The 17,669-nt window shown below is 35.5% G+C and overlaps 1 protein-coding gene across 4 annotated transcripts in view; it reads left to right on the top strand.

The window, feature by feature from the left end:
* Positions 1 to 17,669, top strand: part of SNTG1 (syntrophin gamma 1) — a 791,929-nt gene that overhangs the window by 268,843 nt on the left and 505,417 nt on the right. The window contains exon 2 of one of the 4 annotated variants that reach the window (XM_041768509.1): positions 5,889 to 5,963. The exons of the other annotated variants lie outside the window; for them this stretch is intronic. The gene's annotated coding sequence lies outside the window, so the exon portion shown is untranslated. The remainder of the gene's footprint in view (positions 1 to 5,888; positions 5,964 to 17,669) is intronic. 4 annotated transcript variants of the gene reach the window in all.

The following is a 17,669-nucleotide window of genomic DNA, read 5'->3' as shown; positions in this document are numbered from 1 at the left end:
CTGAGTACCCAGATGTCCCTCTAATATCTATTTTGATTATCTCTGGCATAATCTTTATTACTTCCTTCTCTCTTCCAGCTTTGGGCTTATTTTGCCATCTTCCCTCCATGTCCTTAAGTTGTCAAGTTAGGCTGTTGATTTGAGATCATTCTTGTTTTTAATGTAAGAGTTTCCATCTATTGATTTCCTCCTTAGCATTACTTTTTCTGCGTCCCATGTTTTGGTGGGTTGTGTTTTGTTTTCAGTTAACTCTATGTATTTCCTAATATCTCTTGTGATTTTTTTGAACTATAACTTGTTTAAGATGTGTTGTTTACTTTCTGTACTTTTTTTGGTCTGATTTTCTATCCATTATTCAGAGTGGAGCAGGGAAGTCCGCAACTATTATATACCTGTGTACATCTCCCTTCTGTCAGTTTTTGCTTTATATATTTTGATAATCTGTTGCTAGATGCACAAATATTTATAATTATTTTATCTTCTTCATATATTACACATTTTATTAGTATACATTGTGACTCTCTGTCTCTTCTAAACATTTTTGATTTAAAGTCTATTTTACCTGATAATTGTATAGCCACCATTGCACTTGTTTGGTTACTATTTGCATGGAATAAATTTTTCCATTTAATTTCTTTGTGTCTTTTCATACAAGATGAATATCTGGTAGATAGCACATAGTAGAATTATAAGATTTATCCACTCTGCCAACCTCTGCCTTTTGTTTTTAGAGTTAAATTCACTTATACTTAAAGTAATCACTGATAAGTGACTTAATTCTGTCATTTTTCTATTTATTTTCTTTACCTCTTACAGGTTTTTGTTCTTTATTTACTACCTTCTTTTCTATTTAGTTGATACTTTGTAGTGAAATGTTTAAATTCTCATTTCCTTTTATGTATATTCTATTACTAATTTATTCATGGTTACTATGGGGATCACACTTAACATTCTAAAATTATAACACTCTAATTTAAATTTATATTAACCTAACTTTAATAATATACAAAAATCCTGCTTCCTTACACTTCTATCTATATTGTTTTTGGATGTTGATGTCACAAAATTACATCTTTATAAATTCTATGCCCCCAAACATGAACTAATAATTCTTTTAAATGTATTAGTCTCTTAAACTAGGTCGAAAACCAAATGTGGAGTTATTAACCAAACTTATAATAATACTAGCTTTAGACTAATAATTAAAAAATATATTAATCTCTTAAATTATGTAGAAGACAAAAGGTTGGGATGCCTGTGTGACTCAGTCAGTTATATGTCTTCTTTCAATGAAGGTCATGATCTTTGGCTCCTGTGATTGACTGTCGTGTCAGGCTCCCTGCTCAGTAGGGAGTCTGTTACTCTCTCTCCCTTTGCCCCTCTCCTCCTACTTGTGTTCTCTCTTTCTCTCTCAAATAAACTTTTTTTTTAAGGTAGCATTATAGTTACAATAATACTATCTTTTTTTAAGTTGCCAATGTATTACCTTTCTTGAGAAGTGTTTTTTTTTTTTTAAGATTTTATTTATTTATTCATGAGAGGCAGAGAGAGAGAGAGGCAGAGACACAGGCAGAGGGAGAAGCAGGCTCCATGCAGGGAGCCCGACGTGGGACTCTATCCTGGGTCTCCAGGATAGAGCCTTGGGCTGATGGTGGCACTAAACCTCTGAGCCCCCCGGGCTGCCTGAGAATTGCTTTTATAACTCCAAATTACTATGGAATATTCTTTCATTTTACCCAGCAGGACTCACTTGAGCATTGTTTGTAGGGCTGGTTTAGTCTAATGAAGTCTCTTAGCTTTTGTTTTATAAAAATGTTCTAATATCCCCCTCTCTGTTGAAGGGAAATTTTGCCAGATATAGGTATCTTGGTTGACTGTTTTGTTTTGTTTTCCAGTTACACTTTGAATATATTGCCTAGTGCTTTCTGACCTCCACAGTTTCTGATGAGATAACTGCTGATAATCTTATTGAGGGTCAATTGTTTATTAAGTACCAATTTTCTCTTGCTGCATTCAAGATTTTCTTTTTGTCTTTGGCTTTTATTAATTTAACTAAAATTGGCTTGGCGTGGGTCTCTTTATGTTCATTTAGTTTGGAGTTCTTTGAGCTTTTTTGATGGATGTATTAATGTTCATGAAACTTAAGATATTTCAGCAATTATTTCTTCCAAAGTTCTTTTTGCCTCTTTCTCTTTGTTTCTGCCTTTTGGAACTTCTTCATGTGCATGCCTGTTTTCTAGATCATGTCCCATAAGCCCCTTAGGCTCCATTTACCTTCCTTCAACATTTTTTTTTTAATTTCTGCACCTTGGACTTAATACTTTCCATTGCCTTTTCTTTTTAAGCTTTCTCTTTATTAATATTTTCCTTTTTTTATACATCAACTCCCTGAATGTGTATATGGTTGACTGTGAGTCAGATTAGCACATTTGGTGACTTCTCAAATGTCGAGGGGCTCAGATAGAACAATTAGTTCCACCTCTGAGTGAGCCCTCATTGTTTAGTAGGCTCTTCTGGGCTTGTTTTTGTCACTGGAAAAGTTTTGAAAGAACGTGGAAATATGAAGAGCTTCTTGAGCCCTGGTTCCAGTACTAGCACATATTTCCTTCCCATGGAACCACTGATCAAGCCCAACATAGACTTAAATGATAAGGAACTAGACATTCTTACTGGGAGAGTCTGTGGGCCAGTTGCAAAGGGTTTGAGACCAGAAAGAGTTAAGAATTATAACCCTTTTTACAATCTCTGTCATGGTTTTGAAAGATGTATTTTTTTTCCCTGTCCCTATTATCCTAAGCTGACTGGACAAATCAACTCATTGCCTTGGCACAGTGATATTATAAAATGTATTTTAAAATGCAAGCCAAGAAAACATCACTGAGTCACTATTTTTTGATAAGTATTATGAAAGTAATTAAGTAAAATTATTTTGGCATTCCTTTTTAATTTTTTTTAATCTTGGCATTCTTGAAGCAAAACTCTAAAGTGTCATTAATAATATTCATAGTGTGGAATGCTTTCTACTAGCCTGCAACTTGAATGTAAATCCTGACTCCTATGTTTACAGTACACTGCAGTATGCATGTTTTTAACTACTGCTGGCAAGTTTAATTTGAGGTTGTCATTCTCTTACAACATACTTCATTTTATAACAAAAGACTCGTGTTTGGAGGACACAAAATGTCTTTTGTTAACTAACAGGGTGCTGGAGTGAGTTTGGGCAAGAAGAAAGCTTACTGCAGTTCTGTGGACATCAATTGTAGCAGAGTTTTTTTGTTTTGTTTTGTTTTGTTTTGTTTTGTTTTGTTTTGTGTTTGTAACATCAAAGCTGATAGCATTTTTCAAATAGTGACAGATATTCCATTTTAAGAGCTCTGACTTGTGAAATTCTTATTGTTCATTAAATGGAAAAAAAAAAAAGCTTCCTTTGAAAACACATCAAAATTTACTCTCCAATCAAATAATGATGCTTAGTCTTAGAAGTCTATGAAGAAACCCTATGTTGAAACCCAACTAGTATTTGGTTAATGTCAGACCTCATTAAATAACATTTGCTTAAAATGTTTATATAGATGAATAATGTTGCAAAATACTTTAGATTTCACCTATTTAATTTTCTTTCTTTGATTTTTTAATATTTATGCCTGAATTTGTTTTCTTCAATGGTATTTGTGTTAACAGTGTTTTCAGTGAATAGCATTTTATTTTATTTTATTTTATGAAAATCTAGCATAGGGCATACAGGTAATATATTCACATCTATATTAAGTAATGTACCTTGAATGTGTTTTTTAATGTCATGAGTATTCTCTTAAATTTCTCATTTAAAATATTTTCTATTGCATTCTTAAATCAAAAAATAGAGTTGGATTTCTGGTTCTAAAGAAACTGGAGTAGAGTAAGTTTTGTTTATTTCTTCCACTTAAGTAGCACTTAAGATGCTGGACATCATATATAAAACATGCACATTATAACCTAGAAAGGCAGATAGAAAGGTAGATCAGTCAGTGAATTTAGAACCCGAGGTTCCCCTCCATACCCACAGAAAGCAGGTGTGGAGCCTCCTGAGTGATGACAGCACATTCCTCTCTAAGAAATTCTCCTACTCTTACACCTCAACAGGGACCTGTGCAACAAGGACAGGCCCCTCTTTTGTTTCATTTGTTTGTGTTTAATTGGAGAGGTTTTGGTGTATATTTATTATATCTGAAATAAAACCCATGGAATACATCTTATAGGAAAAAGAAAGGCAGAAAATGGGATCAGGTTAAATAGTTCATGGAAAACATTTAAAGCAACAACAAAAACTTAAATTTTATGTACCTTGAGATACAATGTTAAGAATTTTACTGCAATTGGTATTATTTTCACTTAATACATAATTCTCAGTCATCAAATTTATGAAATAAAAACTAACCCTAATCACACGTGTGCAAGGTTTCCCAAGGCTGCGATCATGTGTTAACTAGGGTGTGTTCTGATCCCAGGCTCAAGGTCTTTTTCCAAATCCATATATAAGTCATTGCAGAATCCATTTTTTTCTGTTTCTAAGATTGATTTCCCTATTTTTATGTTGCATGTCAGCCAGCAGTTGCTCTGAGCTCCTACTAGCAGCTTTCTGAAGGTCTTAGGTATATGGTCTTCCCCTAGCAAGGCTGCTTTACTTCTTCAAAGTCAGGAGGAAACTCCTCCCACTTTGAATCTCTGACCCTTTGTAGGACCTTTTCTCCCTTGGCCAAGTCTGGCTACCCAGTATAATCTCCCTCAGACTGGTTAACTCAAAGTTCGCTTATTTTGGAGTTTATGGCTAGAAAATTCCTTTGCCTTTGTCATCTAATGGAAACTCATCACAGAAGTGAAATATATCGTGGTCACGAGCTCAACTCATAATCATGGGATCATGGGGAAGGGATCATACATGGTCTAGGCCAGGGCATGGGAATCTAGGAGCCAGCCCAGAATTACTCCTACCATGTTTCAGAAGCTTATATCCTCATTTAAGGTTCTCAACATGGCTAAGGTTCAGATTTCTCTGTGGAACCTATAAAAGGTCATATATTCATATTCAGAAGCCTCTGTATAAATCTAAATCAGATTCAGAATGGGATGTATCTGTTCTTTGACAAGCTATGCAAGCCATTTCTATGCAGCCAGCTGTATGCTTCTGGAACTTCTGATAACCACTGCTCTATTAAATATGATATTTCACCTGCCTATCATTTTAATAAAGTATTAGAACATTTTGAAAAGTATGATTGAGTTTGTGAGAGGACAAATAACATAAATGGGGTCATTAAAAAAATGAAGTGCCAAAGGCAGAAACATCATTCTAGCCTTTGCAATTAGCAATCTGTTGCCAGGCCTTGATGTATAGAGGCTAACCCCCTCTCCCTCAGTATAAAACTGAGTTAATAGCTATGTCTCATTAAAAATAATGGCATCAAATCAATAGGCTATTCCTCACAAGGAGTGCTTTTAAATATTATCAGTAATTTAAATGTGGAGTCTAATTCTAAAGGCTGTGGTATAGGCAGCTTATATCTAAATGCCAACTACTGGTAGATACAATTTTGGGCAGGTTACCAAATATGCCTTTGTGCTTTTTTTTTATAAGCCAATTTTCCCAAAGTGTGTTTTGCATAACTCAATCTTATGAAATTAGCCATTTGGGAAATACTCATCATGTATTTTTCCTCTTGATAATTCACAAAGTTTTGAGTTACTCCTAGAAATTCACAAAGAAACATGTTTAAAAACGAATATGATATAAACATACATGGGGTGCATGTTTTCTTTGTGGATACAGTAAATAAATTTCAGTAGATAGATTGTATTGCTTTAACTTTGTATACTCATAGGGACTTTTCATTTTTGCTTTCTGTATCCAGACTATTCTCCAGAATGTTGAGATTGCCAGAGAAGTGACCTCTGAAAAAGGAAAATATTGCTCTACCTAAATTCAAGTAAGACTATTACTTTTCAATGAGTCATTGTGAGTTAAATTGAGTGAATTTAATTTAAATCATTTACTTATGATTTAATGAAATTTAAATCATTAAATTAAATTAATGAAAAGTAATCATTTTTCTACATTTCTATTACAAATTATTTTCTTCAATATTAAACTTTATTTAAGCTTTTTGCTCTAGGACAGTACCAAAAAACATATTTTTTAAAATTTCCTGGAGTGGGGAGGGGAGCAATACTCCAAAACACATGTCAACATTCAGTAGTTAGACTGCATTTGGACGTGTCCTTACACCATAAGTATTTAAACAATTGTATTAAATTTGTGTTGTTCCTTTAATGAACATCCTACAGAGGAAATAGCAATGAGTCTTTCCTATGGAAAGAGGAGCTATGACTACTCATCAAGGAGAGAATTGATATCGTACGCTTCTGTGAACTATGTGGTCCTGGAGAAAGAGTAAATATGTGACTATACAAGGGAGGCCTTGGCAGTGTTTTAAAATGCTTCACAACACTAGAACATAGGGAACTATCACATTCTCTGTTGTTTATTCAGAACAACGGATGATAAAGTGCAATGAAAATTAGTAAAGTAAATCAAATACGCCTTCAGAAAGGGAGTTTGAATCAGCATAGGCAAAGCAGGTGCAAGATGAGTACAAGTCTCTGACTTAGGCACCAAGACAAATATTACCTTTGAAGGGATTCATACTCTATTTGCTAGGAATAGCAGAGCCTGGTCACCAAAGTTTAGGATCAAAGTCACGAAATCTATTTTCATAATAAATTTTCACAGTATTTTTGAGTTCTTAATTCTGTCATGCAAGGACTTACGTAACGGTTTTAGGGAGAATGATGAAACTCGTCATCTGTTAAGTTTAAAGGAACATTAACGCTTAAAAGTGTGTTGTGTACATATTGTTATATTAAACTACACTTAAAGGTAATATGAAAATGGGAGGAATTCTTGAGTATATATCTGTGCTATGAAAATCATAGAGTTCTAGGACTAGACGCATCCATGCAGATGGCCTATTAATGGATTCCCCAGACAGGTTTCTTGAGGAGTATGGCAAGGTTCAGAACCACTTAGGATTATAAGCAACTAGATCTAAAGTTGTTCTGGTTACTCAGTATTCTAAATATTTAATCAATAAATATTGTTATTTAACAAATACTTTTTGTTATTTAACAAATGTTGTTATTTAACAATAAATATTTAGAATGGAAGCCACATAGTGCTATGTTAATCATAGTAGCACTCAGCTAGAGATGGATTCTAATAGATCCATTATTCCTTCCTTATTGAATCCTGATCCCCAACCACCTGAATGCAGGTAGTTTTTGGCCTTATACTGAAACACAAATAATTCTCATCATTGGAATAAACTTAGAAAATTCTAAAGCATATTTTCCAAGGAAGCAAAAATAACACATTCCAATGCATCACAAAATTATTATCCAAGGTTTTCAAGTGATTTTTCATCACTGGAGCATTTTTATAGTTAGACCCTTTCTTCAAATAAAATATCAGAGAGAAGTCTAAAAGATAAAAGAGAGGGGTAAAAAAATGTCTTTGAAACAGGAGTACATGTTCTAGGACTACTTGGCTTCTCTACCTGTGCCTTTTCTTACCTGTGCATCCATTCCTCATTCCCCAAAACCCTACACACCTGACAGACATTAATATTTCCTGGAAGCTATGATTCTTTGTCTTCTCAGTCCTTGATTTTGAAGCTCATGTGAAATCATTAACTTAAAAAGAGATAGAAAGTGAAACATAGAAGTGGAAATTACCAGAATTATGTATACTGTGCTAGCCAGAAATGGAAAAGTGATTGCTTTGCAAGAGAGATCATTTATTACCAGCTTAGGTTTCCCAGTGTCAGGTGTTGCCCGTGTGCTTTCACTTCACCATTGTACAAAGCTCATTCTACATGATTTCAAAGTATCCTACATGTAAATCAAGAAGTCCAAGAGAAGTACATATTTATAAATGAAGAAGTCCAAGAGTACATATTTATAAATGAAGAAAAGAAGTCCAAGAGTACATATTTATAAATGAAAACAGGGAGAAAGACAGTCATAAGAAGAATAATGGAAATTCATTTGAGGATAGCTATTCCCATCCTCAAAGCACCTCACAAAGAATAGTTAATATTTTATTTTAAAAACTCTCTAGATGCATTCAAACATGTCTTTACCTTCTTAGATATATATCTTTGCCTCCCATGTTTGTTTGTTTGTTTTAGTTTAACATACTCTATTGACAAACAACATGTCTGAATTGGTATTGCTTTTTTTAAAAGATTTTATTTATGTATTTGAGAGAAAGAGAGAGAGAGCGGGAGAGCACAAGTGAGGAAGAGGGGCAGAGGGAGAGGAGAAACAGACTCCTCACTGAGCGGGGAGCCTGACATAGGGCTTGATCCCAGGACCCTGGGATCATGACCTGAGATGAAGGCAGACACCCAACTGACTAAGCCATCCAGGTGCCCCTGAATTGATATTGTTCTGAGACAGGTTGAATAAAGAGGAGAAATACTAAACATGCTCAAATAACACATAGCCTACCCATGTTGCCTATTTTCTGATATTTTGTACATATGGTATATTTCAAAAACTACATGTCTCTGCACATACTGTTACTGAATTCCTTATAGGCTCTGATCTGGCCTGTAGAATTTTACTTGTGCCTCCTATGTTTTATTTATGCTATTTTTGTCCACATTTAAAGCTAAACTGCCTTAGAATGTTTGGATGGAAAATAGCCTCATGAGCAAGAGCAAACTGAGTGTCCCCTGGGTGAGCAGCTGTCCCAGCTTGATCACCTGCCCCTACTTTGCTGGCTACTCTCTCTACTTGGCTAGAGGAATTTTCCTAAGCTTTCTTCTTATTGGCAGAATACGATTACTATAATATAAACACTCAATACTTGAATAAAGTGTTTATAATATAAACACTTAATTTTATGCTCTTACTGCTTCTCTGAACTTTCAGGATGTTTGAGTCATCTGATATTGTACTTTGATTGATGTTCCTGTGGTCTGTTCCTTTGTGTTACACACTGCATCTGCTACTAGGATGCAACTTCTATTGGCCCATTTTCCACCAGGATTGTTATTCAAATTCCCAGTCCTTTCAGGACATTTGTGGGTTTTGTCATTGGCTTCAATGGTAAAACGTCTCTATTTTTGGTTTTGCTGGCTCTATTGTCTGTCCTGTGTAAAGCGACACAATTATCAAAAGCAAAGAAGCTTAGCCGTGAGCACGGAACTTGCTTCATATTCTAGGCAACCTAATGTTTTTTGACTGAGCCCTATTCCCCATCTAACCTGAAATTTGACTGAATAAGTTGCCTGTGGGAGGTGTAGCTCCTGGCCATGGTACGAAGAGGGGTGCAAAGAGCAATGTTTTTCCCTGCTAACTTGTGTTTTGGTTTTTGCTTATTTTCTGTTTTCATGAGAGTTTGAGGAGAAAACTATAGTTTCTCTTCGTGACCCCAGGATCTACCATCATGCCAAGATGTATAGGGTTCCAATAAATATTTCAGAAAAATTAATAAATTGATGAAAATATTTTTGGAGTTGCATTCTGTGCATTTTATTTTTTAAAAAAAGATTTATATATTTATTTTAGAGTAAGAGATAGAGTATACATGAGCAGGGATAGAGGCAGAGGGAGAGAGAGAGAATCTCAAGCAGTCTCCCTACTGAGCGTGATGCCCAACACTGGCTTGAGCTCATGATCCTGAGATCGATCTGTGCCATAACCAAGAGTTGGCCACTTAACTTACTGAGCCACCCAGGCACTCCTGCCTTCTGTGCATTTTAGACATTTGCCCGTAGTTGAGAGAATCTGGCTAATATATATATATATATATATACATATACACACACGCACACACACGCACACACATTTACTGATTGTTCTCCTTTCCATTTCCCAGTCAGAGTAAATTTTGGCAGCTCTTTGTATTGCTTTCCTTTATGGACATATTAATGTAGATCGCTTTAGTCTTGATAAATCCATTCCAGTTTCCTCTATTCTGGAAAATTGACTGAAGAGAAGACTGGATAATTCTGGCTGGATGAAAACTATTGGCAGCCTCTCAGGGCTCAAAGTATGTTCTTTATACATATATTCATGTATCTGTGTCCTGGCTGTGAAGAAGATTCACAAGAAAATCTTTAGGTTACCATCACATACCTTTGGTAAAAAGGAAACAAAAACAAATAGTTCTAAAGAAATCTCATAAATATTATTTGCTTCAAATTTTGGGCAATGTACCATAGCTACAGAGAGGAATTGGAGAAATTCCTGGAGTATGGCAACTGAGATGATGGAAGTGTACAATGTCCTCATGAGAGAATGGACCTAGTTCATATGCTGTCCACATCTTCTCAGTCCTGCCCAGTTTTTTTTTTTTTTTTTAGTTTTTTAATTTATTTATTTATGATAGTCACACAGAGAGAGATAGAGAGGCAGAGACACAGGCAGAGGGAGAAGCAGGCTCCATGCACTGGGAGCCCGATGTGGGATTCGATCCCAGGTCTCCAGGATCGCGCCCTGGGCCAAAGGCAGGCGCCAAACCGCTGTGCCACCCAGGGATCCCCCAGTTTTTCAACTTTAGTCGCTTTCCTTGCTTTGTGGCTGGAATATTCCCAGTTATCACTTACACCATTCCCATGGATATAAAGCCTCTGTTGCAGTCAGTGACTTATTTCCTGCCATCCCCGACAGTCTCTTCTACTGCTATACAAAGTGCCTGTCTTTAGCATAACCTCTATTTTTCCCAGAGAGGAGAAAGTACAATACCTAGAGGACTTGATCCAACCCAACTGGACCCATGGAGTCTCTGATTTCCCAGAGTCTGCTCAAAGATACTGGTTGTGCTAAGAAGTAGAAGGGATTACAAGTTCACTAGGCAAATATGTACCAATGAAGCAGGATCAGGGATGACTTTGTGGGAGAGAGAAATATGCACTCTGAGGGGGCCCTGCACACAGAGAAGCCCCACATTTGATTTTATTTCCATTCAGTTTCACTGTGTGCTAAAGTCATATTTTTTTTTTCAATGACAGAGTGTCATGTATCTATTATTAGAGTATCATGCAGAGGAGTTTCACTACCCAAAAGTATTCCCTGTGCTTGGCCTGTTTAGCCTTCTTCCTTCCATTCTAAATTCCTGGGAACTTTTTGTTTTGTTTTGTTGTTTTGTTTTGTTTTTAATCATCTGTAGAGTTTTGCCTTTTCCCAAATGTTATGTAACAGGAATCATACAGTGCGTAGTCTTTTCATCCCGGCTTCTTTCACTTGACAATATGCATTTAAGAGTCATCATGATTTTTTTTTTGGCTTTGTTGGTACTTTTTATCTGAATAATATGCCACTTTATAGAGGTACCAGTTTGTTTATTCAACTTACCTACTGAAGGGAATTATGAAGAAAGCCTTTATAAAACTTCCTGCGAAGGTTTAAATACGTTCTTGAATCAGTTGGCTGAGTATCCAGTAATGCGACTGCTGTATCTCATGGTAAGAATATAGATAGTCTTGTAAAAACCTATAAACCTTTTACCATTTTGCATTCCTACTAGCAATGAAGGAGAACTACTGTTGCTCCACATCCTTGCCAGTAAATGATATGATCAGTTTTAATATTTTATGTCTTTTTTTTTTTTTTGGTACACCTAGATGGCTCAGTTGGTTAAGCATCTGCCTTCTGCTCAGCTCATGATCTCAGGGTACTGAGATTGAGCCCTGCATCAGGCTCCCTGCTCTGCAGGGAATCTGCTTCTCTCCTCCCTCTCCCTCAGTGCAGGATAAAATAAATAAGTAAAATAAATAAGTAAATAAAATAAGAAATTTTAAAATAAATTCTAAAATAAATAAGTAAAATAAATAAGTAAAATAAAATAAGAAATTTTATTTTGTTTTTTAAAAAATATTTAGTGCAGCCCCGGTGGCACAGTGGATTAGCGCCGCATGCGGCCTGGCGTGTGATCCTGGAGACCCGTGATCCAGTCCCACGTCGGGCTCCCTGCATGGAGCCTGCTTCTCCCTCTGCCTGCGTCTCTGCCTCTCTCTCTCTCTCTCTCTCTCTCTGTCTCTATGAATAAATGAATAAAATTTTTTAAAAAATTAACTTTTAGAGTATCTTTTTAGAAATTAGGAACTGAGACATTAGCACATTTTTAAAATATACTCTTATAGTAAGTAGAGACTTTTCCTCCTCAAAACAACAAAGTTTATTAACATAGGATCAAGCAAATGTACATCATGAAGGATATTTGGTGGGGGACATAGGCATTAAAGAATTAATAACAAGATAAAGTAGCTATAAATTCAAAATGAATTAAAGACCTAACGGTGAGACTTGAAACCATAAAAATCCTAGAGGAGAACACACAAAGTAACCTCTTTGATATTGGCCGTAGCAACTTCTTTCTAAATATGTCTCCTGAGGCAAGGGAAACAAAATCAAAAATAAACCATTGGGACTTCATTAAATTTAAAAGCTGTACATTGAGGAAAGCAGTCAACAAAATAAAAGGCAATCTGTGGAATGGGAGAAGATATTTGCAAATGACATACCTGATAAAGGGTGAGTATCCAAAATATATAAAGAACTTACAAAACTCAACATGCAAAAAACAAATAATCCAATTAAAAATAGGCAGAAGAATGGACATTTCTCCAAAGAAGACATACAGATGGTCAACAGATATATGAAAAAATGTTCAACATCACTGATCATCAGGGAAAACAAATAAAACCTACAGTGAGATATCACCTCATACCTGCTAGAGTGGCTAAAATCAACAACACAAAAAATAATAGGTGTTGGCAAGGATGTGGAGAAAGGGGAACCCTCTTGCACTATTGGTGGAAATGCAGACTGGTGTGGCCACTCTGGAAAACAGGATGGTGGTTCTTCAAAAAGTTAAAAATAAAACTACTCTATGATCTAGCAATTGCACTACTAGGTATTTACCTAAAGAACACAGAAATACTAATTCAAAAAGATACATGCACTCTAATGTTTCTACCAACATTATGTGCAATTGCCAAAGTATGGAAAGACCTCAAGTGTCCATCAACTGATGGATAAAGAAGAAATAGTATATATATACATAAATATGAAAAACTCAGGCATCAGAAAACGAATGGAATCTTGCCATTTGCAATGGCATGGATTGAGCCTAGAGGAAATCAGTCAGAAAGAAAATAATTATACAATTTCACTCATATGTGGAATTTAAACAAATAACCAAAGAGTAGAAAAAAAAAGAAGTGGAGGCAAACCAACAAAGAGACTCTTAATGTTAGAGAGCAAACTGATAGCCGCCAGAGGGGAGGAGCGTTGGGGGATGGGTTAAATAATATTAAGGAGTACACTTGTGATGAGCAGAGGGTGTTGTATGCAAGTGTTGAATTGCTAAATCATACACTGAAACTAACAATAACATCTATATGTTAAGTAACTGGAATTTAAATAAAAGCTTTAAAAAAGAAATTCAAAATAATAAATCTATGTATCATAAACAGAAAAAAGTAATTATAATTAGTTGGAAGTTCTATGAAGGAAATGCTGAGTAGCTACGGGAGAAAACAAATGAGATTTCTTATTCTACCCCTTCCGTTCTTGCCTCTCCTCCCCCTTGTTTTCCTCCCTTTCCTCCCCCTCCCTCTTCATTCCCCAACCGAAAACTGTAAGGGCATTTGAGGGGGTTACCTAACATTTAAAAGTTTTGGGATGAACAAATCAGAAAATGCAGTTAAAAGCAACACAAATTAATGCCTAAATGAACAGATACAATATGAAGCCTCTTCATCAGCTCATGGTGTCTCTACCTAGTCAGTACTTCGTCAACAACATCCTCTACCTCTCAGCAAAACGTAGGCATATAATTGGACATTTCTTACTCTTGAAACACCCGTTATTCATAACATCTGCAACCATCCGTTCTTCCTGTCTTTTCACCCATTTTCTGCTGATTATTTTTGTTCTCCCTATCTTGATCTATTTTCGTTTTATACTTAAATCTCATCTTTCTTCAATGCTGTTAACTCTGTATGTACTAATTCTTTACAGGAAAATCCTTTCCTCTAGTAAAAGTCTTTTTATCATATAAGAACCAAACACACACACACACACACACACACACACACACACACACACAAAGAACCAAACACAAATCCTACCACCTTCTACAAATTTTGCAGGTGCTTCAATCCTAATTGATTATTCTTTTTCTATACATATATGATGACATTTTAGACTATCTTTGTCTGTTTTCCCTACCAAATTGTGAACTCCCGAAGAGAATGGATTTACTCTAATGCTAATACTTGGTCAATCCTGCTCATTTCATCTCGCCCGTCAGAACCAGGAGTCTCCAGTCTCTGTTGGTGGAAACTGCCCTGGGCATGATTTCCAATTAACTAAATCTGGCTCAGATTCCATATCCCTACATATCTTCCAGTCTCCAAACTCATTTTTTTCATACCTCGCACCTGTCAGAAACTGCATCTGGCTGTTTGGACTTGATCTTTGTGTTTTATTTTTCTAATGGACTTTAACATAAATGTGACCCCTGGTTCTTTTAATTATCTTGATATAATTCCAACATTCTTGCCTTTGCACAAACTAAAGCTGCAGGAACAAACATTTGGCCAACATTTTCATGATTCCAGCTCCATAAATAGGAAGAGAGGGAGGCATAGAATTCAGAAGGTACCATTTGCACATTGTGCATTCTCTTTATTTTTTTAATTGAATTGAGTTTAACTGGTATTTACAACATTCATTGATTCAACAAGTTAACATTTTGAGTATTTAAGGAAGAAACTAACACTAGTATAAAGGATAATGGCTAACAGGTTTTTAATTTCTTTTTAAATGACTATGATTGCTTGTGTAAGTATAAAAATGCTTAAAGGTGAGAATATGCAAAATTCCATCTGACGGACACTGAGGTGGACACTTGACGGGATGAGCACTGGGTGTTTTTCTGTATGTTGGTAAATTGAACACCAATAAAAATTAATTTAAAAAAAAATTCCATCTGTAAGATTTCTTGGTGATGGGTAATACTCAGTGATGGATATATAAAAAATGAGGTGCTTTTGAATTATATTACCTTTTAGTGTTTTAGAAGTCCATTTAGGATGTTTCCACACACTATTTTTTGAATAATACTGCAGGAAGATAAACATTTTGAGAAGAAGCCATTTGGCCAAATGAAGAAACACAGTTCCTTTTATATGAATGTCATGACACAATACAAGAACTATTAGGCTATTTAAAAACCAACCCAAATTTTCAAAATTACTCTACACCTGTATGTAATTCCTGAACTCTGTAGAGCAAAAGGGTAAAATCTGAATAAGAACATAAGATTAGGGGAATCTCTGGGTGGCTCAGTGGTTTGGCGCCTGCCTTCAGCCCAGGGTGTGATGCTGGAGTCCTGGGATCAAGTCCCACATCAGGCTCCCTGCATGGAAACTGTTTCTTCTCCCTCTGCCTGTGTCTCTGCCTCTCTCTCTCTCTCTCTCTCTCTCTCTCTGTCATGAATAAATAAATAAAATATTTAAAAAAAAGAACATAAGATTATTTTCTAAAGTTAGATCAAAATTAACAAACCCTAAAAAAAACCCTAAAAAAATAAAAATAAAATAAAATAAATTAACAAACCCTTTACTTTAAAAAGAGAATGGCATTTACAAAGTGAGAATCCTGGTCTAAATTCTTACGTATTGAAGAGACAGAGATATATGAATATACAATAATAACCTGTCATTTGTATAGTATTTCACATCTTTTGTTGTGATTTTTTTTTAAATTTCAGTGTAGCATCTAGCTTTTGATATATGGATGGTGGGTTCTATTATTGCCAATTGCATTTCTCCTAATTTGTATATTGTTATAATGGCAGATCAAGAATTGCCTCCTTGGAATTCAGTGAACTGATCCTTTTTTTTTTTTTTTTTCAGTACATGGCCTGACTCAATTTATTAGTTCAGAGTATAAAGAATCTAAGGAATGAGTCTTCAGTTAAGTAATTAATAATTAATGAAGATGAAATGAAGAGAAAGATATATAAAATATGGATAGATGTTACTAAATGAAAATTATTTTACCATTATGTCTACGGATGACCCAATGTATTAGTGATAATAATAGCCCCAATCAAAACAAGAAGCATTTTTCAAGAAAACAAAAAAAGGAGAGTGTGCGTGTGCATCCGTGCGTCTGTGTGTCTGTGTATCAGACATCTCTTGAGAATTACTCTGCATTCTCCTAGTTTCACCAATCTCTTGGATCACTTATTCCAATTTTATCACTCCTACAGCGGTCAGTTCTACCTGGTTTTGAAATACTTTATGCAGGCCCACATCACCAGTTCCTCAACTTATTTCTATATCTCATACCCCTCAGTTATTTTCCCCTCCTTGGAAATTTCTGATTAAGGTGAGACATCAAGAAACCCAGAAACACTATGGAAAGGTCAATCTGTGCTCACTGGGAAACCAGAGTCAGTGGTTGGCTTCTTTTCTCCTCTTCCCTCAGGGGCACTGCCCTGAGAAACTGAACATTTGCAGGAGCTTTATACGAAGCGGGGGCCAGCTCTCTCTCTCTCTCTCTCTCTCTCTGTCTCATGAATGAATACATAAAATCTTAAAAAAAAAAACCTACCTGCATTCCTATACAGACCTCTCCTGTTACTGTGAGAATGGGATGTATGTATACTCCTATCTTAGCCAAAAACTCTTCACTTTCTTATTAGATTCCATCTTTCTTCACCCCACTTAAGGACTTTCCTCCTGAAACTGTAACTTATCTATCCTGCTATCATCATCAATTTGTCTCTTTCTGTTCTATTCTTTATTTCCATCAGAAACATGGTTATGTCTTAAAATTAAAAATAAAATCCTTCCTTTAATTCCACTTATTCCTCTAGCACAGTCTGAAATTTCTGTTTTCTCCAATGTCAGACTCCTCAAAGTAGCTGTAAATATTCCATGTTTCCAAATATTCACATCTTAGTAATTCCTGAAACTGTTACTCACTTGTTCACTCCTGAAACACCGTTTCACTGAAAACCCTTCTTATTGAGGTGACCAGTGATTGTTTAATATATATTTTTGCCTTTTAGTCTCCATTTAAAAATATCCTCCTTCATATCCCATTAACTCAATACTATTTATATTGCCTTTAAAAGTTGTTTAAATAATACATATTGGCGCTCCAAGGGCCAAAAACAAATGGTTATGATTGCTGTATTATTTTGAAAAATTATTAAAATGTTCCCATCTCAGATTTAAGTATCCTTTTCATGGAATTTATGAATCATTTTTTCATTGCAGTTATTTTTTCTCATGAGGTTCAAACTTTTACCAATATTTTAAGATTATGATTGTTCATTTTTAGCAAAACAAAGAAAAATTTGAAATTTTTTTATTCATGTGGTTACTTTGTGACATTAATTTCTCTGAGGATGATCAATGGCTTTCATACAGTACTGAAGTTCTAGAGTATGCAACCATTTGCAGGTTGGTGCACTGGGTGGTTCAGTGGTGACTGACTCTAGGTTTTGGCTCAGGTCATGATCTCAGGGTTGTGAGGTGGGGATGCCTGACTCAGTGTTCCATGCCTCGGGCATAGTCCGCTGAGATTCTCTCCCTGCCCCTCCC

The sequence above is a fragment of the Vulpes lagopus genome, chromosome 9 (assembly GCF_018345385.1).
Source record: "Vulpes lagopus strain Blue_001 chromosome 9, ASM1834538v1, whole genome shotgun sequence".
Taxonomy (NCBI): Eukaryota; Metazoa; Chordata; class Mammalia; order Carnivora; family Canidae; genus Vulpes; species Vulpes lagopus.
This window is presented reverse-complemented; position numbering and strand designations above follow the sequence as displayed.